The sequence below is a fragment of the Polistes canadensis genome, unplaced genomic scaffold (genome assembly GCF_001313835.1).
Source record: "Polistes canadensis isolate GaletaPanama2010 unplaced genomic scaffold, ASM131383v1 scaffold_45, whole genome shotgun sequence".
NCBI lineage: Eukaryota > Metazoa > Arthropoda > Insecta > Hymenoptera > Vespidae > Polistes > Polistes canadensis.
Genome location: NW_014569592.1, coordinates 111,955 through 120,795, shown reverse-complemented (window position 1 = coordinate 120,795; position 8,841 = coordinate 111,955). Strand labels below are relative to the sequence as shown.

Here is an 8,841-nt window from a genome sequence, read left to right as displayed (position 1 = left end):
AAAGAAGAGAAACGATTTAGAAAACAAAATATATATATATATATATAAATTAAAATTTGTTATTAGAATAATGATCGATTACGAGGGTGGGTTGAAAAGTTTTGAGCTTAAAAAAAAGAAAATAAAACAAAAAAAAAATTGTTTCTATGTTAAAATATACTTTACACTTATATATTTAAAATTGTAAAATATTTTAAAATCTATCCACGTGTGTGTGTATGGCCGAAAATCATTTTCCTTTATAATTATTCATTGTTGACGTATAATTAAATGAAGACATCAACGTGTTAACATTTACGTATGAAATTTAATTAGATGAATAGCCGACAGTAATTAACATAAATTAAATATAAATTTTTATATTTTCCGAGACAATTTTCTATTGTCCCATTTTCATTAATGTAAGCAAACAATGGATAAATGCGAACTTAAGACTTAAGGATTTTCTAATTTTATCTTTCGACTATATTTTTCTTTTTTTCTGCGGCTTATTGTTAGTAACGTTTATTGTTCTAATATACGAGAAAATGCTTTAATCATCTCTCTTTCTTTCTCTCTCTCTCTCTCTCTCTCTCTCTTTCATTAGCTTATGTATTTCGTGTTAATCTTCTATTACATAACGTATCTTACTCGAGAGACGGCCGTCAACTTGCACACATATATATATGGATACACATACATAATTTTATTGTCTTTGTCTGATAACGTATGTTATTTATGTTCCCCGTTTAATCATTTTCTCGAAAGATTCAAAAGTTTATTCATATTTATACCGATATTTTGTCTTTGTTTATCCTCTTACCTACTCCCATTAATATTATATTAATTAAATTTATTCATTTAAGAATAAAAGCTATATAGATAATTTTATATTAGATAAATAATAATAATGATCATATCGAATAGAAAAATTTCAAAGACAAAATCTTCTAATAACAGATATCATTCTTCGTGAGAAAATTACGTTGGCATAATCGAAATAGCTTTTTGCCCTTCGGTTCGAATCGAATTTTATGCGTGGGTATTGGTGGCTTCTCTAATTTAAATTTGTTCTTTACTTTTACGTGATTAAAACGTATGCACAAAAGATTAATAATAAATAGAAATTAAATAATAAGTATATAATATAAAATTTGTATTAATAATATATATATATATGAAATATTAAAGATAAAATTTACAACAATAAAAGAGAAGCAAAAAAAACATTGGATAAAAGAAATTCGTACAACTATATTCGTAAATATCATTAAATTAAAATACTTACTTAATATAATTAATCGAGAAGCGTATTATAATATTTTCTTTAATATTCTTGATTTTTTTTTTTTTTCGATTTCACGATCAGTTATAAACTTATTCTTCCGTTACGCGTACAACGACTGTGACATTTATGCAAAAGCATTTCGGCTGAATAGGGTAGTCCTAGTTTTCCCCTACCCTTATCCTACTCAACCCCACCATGCGTGAAACCTTAGTGCGCAACTTTTAAGAATGATTAAATACCTTAACTTGACAACGTGATGATACTTCATAATTAATTGTCTAGTTCGATCAACATATAGGATCGTTTTTAATATTTTACCTATTTTCTTTTCTTCTTTTTTTTTTTTTTTAATTTTAATTTAAATTAAAACCATCCACTTTCGTGTGAATTTATATAATATATATATATGTGACTGTTTTTGTTGAAAAGTTTTGATTTTATTCGTTTCTAAAAGTTTCGAGACGGTTATGATCGTAAATACGTCAATTAATCCGATGCCATAAATAAATTTTCTTGTTTTTAAAAGGCACCGAATTAATTTCTACACTTAATATACATATATCACACGGATATATATTTTTAAATTATAATCAAATATAAATTGAAACACATTCTTGTATAGGTTAATTAAAAATCCTGTTAATTTTAACCCACCACGCGAATTAAGACAGCATAAAAAACTTACGGCAGTAAAAAACTAATATGTGCAACTTATGGCTCATTGTTAATCCATAATTGTTTGCCTTAATTATTAATTATTTCACAAGTTATTGAAAATTAAAAAAGAAAGTATAAATAAAAATAAAAAAAAGAAGGAAAAGATTTTTGTTTTTTCCTAGTTTAAGGGGCCTCGGTGGACAGAGAGAGAGAGAGGGGGGTGGGTGGGAATAGTCGACGTTTCAAAATTGATCTTTTCGTTATCGTTAGACGATAAAAATGCTAATCTTTTTACCATAACAACACACGAAAATATTATTCACGAGTGAACTTTGTACTCTTACAATTAGTTCATATATATATATATATATATTTATTGTATGAGAAATATTAAAATCGCGGCAAATTCAAAAATACGAATCTTCGATGAAATCGATATAACATTTGAAAATCATACGCAATTCTAATCGAACTTCGGCATTGATTTACGTAACTATTATATCTAACTAATCGCACGAACTGTTAACCTCATGCTCTTCGATCATCCTATTCTGGATTTTCCCTGAACCGTGTGTTCGAATATATTTTCTTTTTATTTTTATTAACATTGCATTGTAGGAAATAAAATTTATAAATGTCTAGAAAAATACACACACACACAAACACACAACGACGTTTTTACTAATAAACGATTTTCAAGGTAACACAAGTTAAATTTTGATATTAGATCGTTTTGCAATAGTAAATCGAGAATTAAAACGATACCTAACTTACGACATTGTCATCGTTGTTATTGTTGTTGTTGTTATCATTTTCTTACGTCACATCGAAACTTATCGGTTTTCTTATATATGTATATATGTTAAATATAATATTTATAAAGCTTTTATTATCCTATTTCTTTCTTAATTTTATTCCGACATTGACACGAATGTGAGAAACAATTTAAACGAGTTTACTGATTGCATTTTGTGTTGTTACGCGTGTGTATGGTACCAATTATCTTGAATATAAGTAGATAAGCTCGTTAATGTTATATAACTGATTACAAAAATTATTCTAATGATATTTAAATATTTGTATATATATATATATACATTTTATAATACAATGTATAATATATTATACATTATTCTTTGTTTATAAATTTTATAATTTATAATATTGATAGGAAATTATTACGAATATATTATAAAGGAGTATATCTGATTAGGATTGAAAGAAATATATGTTTTTCTTTAAACAGTCAATCGTATATTTCGTAATGATTCGTATGTTATGCTCAATGCGTGTTTATATACATATGTCAATATATATATATATACACGTAACCACTATGTATAAATAATGTACATAAACCGCGAATATTTTTTTAGACACGTCATCGTGTGGTTTCCCGACTTAATATGGAAGATCATAATGTTTCTAACGTAATAACAATTAAATTAACTTTTGTGTTAGAATATATTCTATGGGGGGAGTGGGTGGGGAATAAGAAATCACAAGGAACCATTCTATCGAAAAAAAATATCTTTTAGCAGATTGTATGGCTTCTTTTTAATTAGTTCAATAGTTCTATGGCTTTTAATAAGAAAAAAAAAAAATCAATTCCAAATTTGTAGAGAGGGCTTTTCATTGTCTTTATGATTCATTGTCAGACAATTGTTATCGTACAATGGATCTACGAGAAATGTTTTCAAAACTTCTCGATATCAAATAAAATATTTAATAATCAAAATTATGATTAATATATTGTTTAATTAAAAATTATATTAACTTTGATATAAATTTGAACACTTTAATATATCAAGGCCAAACGAGTATAGTACTTGTTTGATAGATCTTTCAAAATGCTACTTTATTAAAGTCATATTTTTTTTTTTTTTTTTTTTTTTTTAATATTTTACCATTTTAGAATTTTGCGAAACTCCGTACATATATTGCAATGATGATAATAATTTTTACAACAATTTTCTGCGCGTAACTTTGTTTAAAAAAAAAACAAAATAATAAAGTAAATATTACTCGTGCAAGTTAATAGAAAAATATTCGGTAGAAATTTTTAAGTATTCCTAAAATGTTAATTTTATATCTTAGCAAACAGAATGAATAATAAAATACAAATAGCAAATATATAGAATATATACAATGATCATTTATTTCGTTTCTAAGAAAATTATTAAGTATTTGATTCGTCGCGCAAAGGACGTATATTTTATGTCTGTATTACACGTAAAAGAGATAACGATTATATTGGATTAGAAGTTAGATAACTAGTTTTTCTTTTTTTCTTTTGAAACGTCAAACAAACGGGGTTTGTTCTTTAATTTTTTTTTTGCATTTAATAAAAGTAAACGCAAATGAAAAATGTTGCATAAACAAAAAGACATGAAAAAATAAAAGAAGAAAATATTTATAAATGGAAGAAAGTTAATAGAATCGATAATTTCAAGCTGCTTACAAAAGAAAAGATAAATGTTGTCAATGATGCACCATTGTATTAGATTTTTATCTGATATCTTAAGAAAATAAAAGCAAAGTAAATTTTATCATTGAAAGAGATGCTGATACATATGTAATATTAAATAAATGATAAAATCATATTTTTATATCATTTTTTGCTTTAATTTAATCTCGTAATTATTATTGTCACACCAAATGTGCACATACGTAATTTATAATTAAATTATTTTATTTTTATATTTTTGATTAATATTATTTATACGAGGATGCTTCAATAGTAGCTTTACAAATAAAAATTGTATGATCTCAACGAATGTGTTATTTAATAAATTAAGTTACATGATATTTTGCAATATTTCAAGATACGAATCTACAGTTTCAGTGTTGTTAACAAAGTATAGAAATAATTACGTGAATCCAATTTGCGATTTTAGTAGACAAACAAAAAAATTAATTATTATTTAATTAATTAAATGTGTTAATCAACTTTTGGAGCATCCTGCATTTGCTATCGTTACGAGAATTCCATAAAAATGAATGAAAATTCTGACGCTATTTAAGCTAGAGAATCGAGTAGTTCTCCTTCAAGTATCCAAGAGAAGAACCAGTTCAGGGTCGAAAGGAATAAAAAAAAATAACAAGAAAAGAAAAAGTAGAGAATATTCGACAACAAATAAATATCGACGTTTAAAATCCTAACTATTTTAAATCTTGTTAGATCTTTAAATGATATACAACATTAATTAAAAAATAAGAATAAAACTAATAAAGAAAAAAACAAAGCAAGAGCAAACAACGTAACATAATAATTAATCACAATGAGATTATCATTTTTATGACGAATTAAAAAAAAAAAAAAAAAAAGAGAAAAGAAATGAAAATTTGTTACGATCATATTTTTATTTCAATTTAAATAAGTTAAATCTAATCGTAAATGTATGAAATGCTATCGCGAAAATTGAATTTAACAACGTTCAGGAACCACCGTTAAAAATATTATTGACTTGCTTTATCGTTTTGATCTCATATTAAAAATAGTTTCATTAATAGATAAGATAGGAAATCGAATGATACATAAATAAGTATGTATTCATTTCGTTATTGAACGTATTTTATAATTAAATTAAATAACGATCAAATAATTATCTTTCTTTTTTTTTTTTTTTCTTTCTTTCTTTCTTCCATTCACATTCCTTCTCTTACAATCAAATTATTTTCGCGAAGAAAAAATAGAATCCTATTCGATAAGATTGATTTGTGAATACTCGATAAACAATGATTATTATTCGTATTATCGCGATATAAATATAATTTGCATTTAATTACAGGAAAGCTGTTTCTTTCGTTTAATCATTGTATTAGAAACACGTGTTGCAAAAGTACACCGACTCGTCATCATCATCATCATCATCATCAATGTATCAAAATTAAGCGTGTGTATGTATGTATATATATATAATATGTTTTCTAATTCGGTGCGTCATTTTGTTGGCACTTGACGAAGCGAATACTTACGTCTCTTTCAAGATTTATGAGAGACAGGAGTAAATACCTATAAGTATGCATATACTTAATCATTTAAAACACACACATATATATATATATATATATATTTTATTTTATCAATGAAATTGATTGAACTATTTGTTAATATTACAACCATTCTTGCAAACGAATAATAATGACCCCATTATTAATTCGAATTAAACGAATTATAAAGCAAAACTAATGTTTAACTTTATCGTGATTATATAAAACACTACTGTATCTGACTAATATATACGAAAACACACGATTCGTTAGGTTTAATTTCATTTAAAAATATTTTGCGGATAAAGGAAGGAGAGGAGGACGAGGGGAAAGGGGAGAAAAAAACGAGAGGAAAACGGGAAAAGTGGTCGCGTTTAAAATAATTTTATCGAGCATTAAAAACGAAATTTTTTCTTTTTCCTTTTTCTTTTTTTATATAACGCATATAAACGAGTAGTTAGAGCGTGTCGGGTATTTAATACGGCACCGATGTTAAAGATAAAACGTGATAATTATTATGTTCAGAGAAAAATAATAACGTTTGACTAGTTCTTTTGTCTATGACCCTTTTTTTCTTTTTTCTTTTGAATGATATTAATTTGATAATAGGGCGGTAACGATTTTACCGTTCCTTATTATTAATAATATTGATTATTGTTCATCGTATATACCTTTTCTAGAACAGATTCCCGGTATCCTCGTTTTATGAATGATCCGTGTAAGATTATGAACTTCGAACCTTCGAAAAAGTCTTATCGTTATAAAACGAATATAATCATAATTATCTCTCTCTCTCTCACTCTACTATTCTCTCTTTTTTATCGCCCCCATAAATTTATCCAATGACAAAAATTATTTTATCATTTATCAAAACCATGAAACGTGTATTGAAAAAAAAAAAAGAAAAATGGGAATAATATTTGACAAAAGTTCGTAACGAAACGTAATTTCAATGGAACAAATTTGTTCTATTTGTTAAAGTAAAACGGCATCGAAAGAACGATGATTGATTTGTTAGATGACTTTCGTTATTACTTACATGATTATAAACTTAACTGAAGGTGATGATGATGATGATGATGAATAGTAGTAAAAAGACGACGTTTCAGAAGAAGAGGCCTCCTGAGCTCGATCCGACTGAAGCCCCGAGCCGTACTGGATGTAAAAATTTCACGAACCACGCGACACCCGTTCGTTTTCCTTTCGTATCTCGACCTCTACTACAAAAATAGTGGCGAACACGCAAAGAGAACGAAGGCCTCTACTGTCTCGTCGTCGTCGTCATCGTCATCGTCGTCGTTGTTAATCAGTAAAATTTCTTCTTTTCGTTGCGCGAATCTAAACGATAACGACGATTCCTATTTAATCAACACAAGATAACGACGATATTTTATTGTTTTTTTAAACATTTACTACTTTTGTGTTATATTCAATTAATATTTTTTTCCCTTCACCCTGCCGTAGGAACACTGGCAAGGAACCATAACAGCAGAAAAAAAAATGAAAAAGTGTTCTTATTTGCTCACTATTTGCTCAATTTAATTTAATGAAATATATGTTATTTTCTCGTTAATTAGTTGAAAATAATAATTACACTTTGAATAATTATGAAATGGCGACGTCATGAGTGGGAGATATGTTATACGCATGCGCAACCACAAATTCAAGGAGGCGCAAGCACACTTGGAAAAAAATGAAAGTAAAGTTGGCATATACCTACAGGGGATATATTTAAAGTTGATTTCCAAAGTAACAACCTATAAGGTAGTGTAAAGAAATAAATTAATCGTTAATAATGTATAAACAATAGATAAATATTTTCATTTTTTCATTTTTTTCTGCTGTTGCGATTCTATGCCAACTTTTTTGTAGTAAAGTATATAGAAACTCACAAGTCCCCTTTTTTATCTACTCAGCATCATTTTTGTTACCACTGGGACCACCATTGGACGATAGTATGTATTTAACGCGATGACGGTACAATACTATCAAAGAATACAATATTCTACGGTCTTCCTCTCCATCTATCTCTGTTTTATTATTATTATTTATCTCATATCGTCGTGTGGTAAGGTAGAAAATTATCTAACGATTGACAAATGTATGTATATATTTTTTTTTTTTTTTTAACAATTCTCTGCCTCTTTATACTTATCCACCCACTCCCCCTAACCTTTTCTTCTTTACTTTTGTCCTTCTGTTCTGAATGTTTTTTATTTCTCCGGTGTTTTATTTTATTTTTTCTTTTTCTTTTCTTTTTTTTTTTTTATTATTATTATTATTTATTTTTGTATACATTCATAGGCCCTAAATCAACTAATTCCATTGGCCGTTCCTGATCTTTCCGATAATAAATGCATTCGTGCTTGTAATGCGCGATATCCCCAGATATACGTGTATATATATATACACATTGACTTACAACGTTAATATTAATTAAATATATGTACACACAATTGTTTCGCCTACCTAAGCTAACTAATTTTGCAACGAGACTATAGTAGCGAGAATCGATTGCCTTTTTTTTATTTTTTTTTTGTTATAAGTTTGATATTATCAATGAACGTGTTATGTAAATAAGTACATGAAGTAATTACTTACACGTGTATTTTTAATATATACTTTGTTTTTTTTTCTTTTTCCTTTTTAATTCCTTTTCTCCTTTGGTTTTAAAATTTAAAATAAAAAAATCTTCGTACACTTTCGTCGGCCATGTTAGAAAAAAGTAATCGAATATAATTGTTTCTTTAATTTCTATATCGTCACTGATAATACTCGTATATATGTATAGAAATGATATACCATTCGTTATTCACACTCAAATGAAGCAATCAATTACAGAAGAGTATACACATGCATATATATATATATATATATATATATATATATGCATGGATATATTGAGAAGCACGGTGTTCGTAATT

General features: G+C 26.8%; 1 long non-coding RNA gene across 1 annotated transcript in view; it reads right to left on the bottom strand.

Annotated features, from left to right (window-relative positions):
- LOC106785066 overlaps nt 1–7,241 on the bottom strand; it is an 8,177-nt gene extending 936 nt beyond the window's left edge. Inside the window, exon 1 of the long non-coding RNA XR_001381484.1 lies at nt 6,957–7,241. This is a non-coding gene — a long non-coding RNA (uncharacterized LOC106785066). The remainder of the gene's footprint in view (nt 1–6,956) is intronic.
- Nucleotides 7,242–8,841: the final 1,600 nt, after the last annotated feature.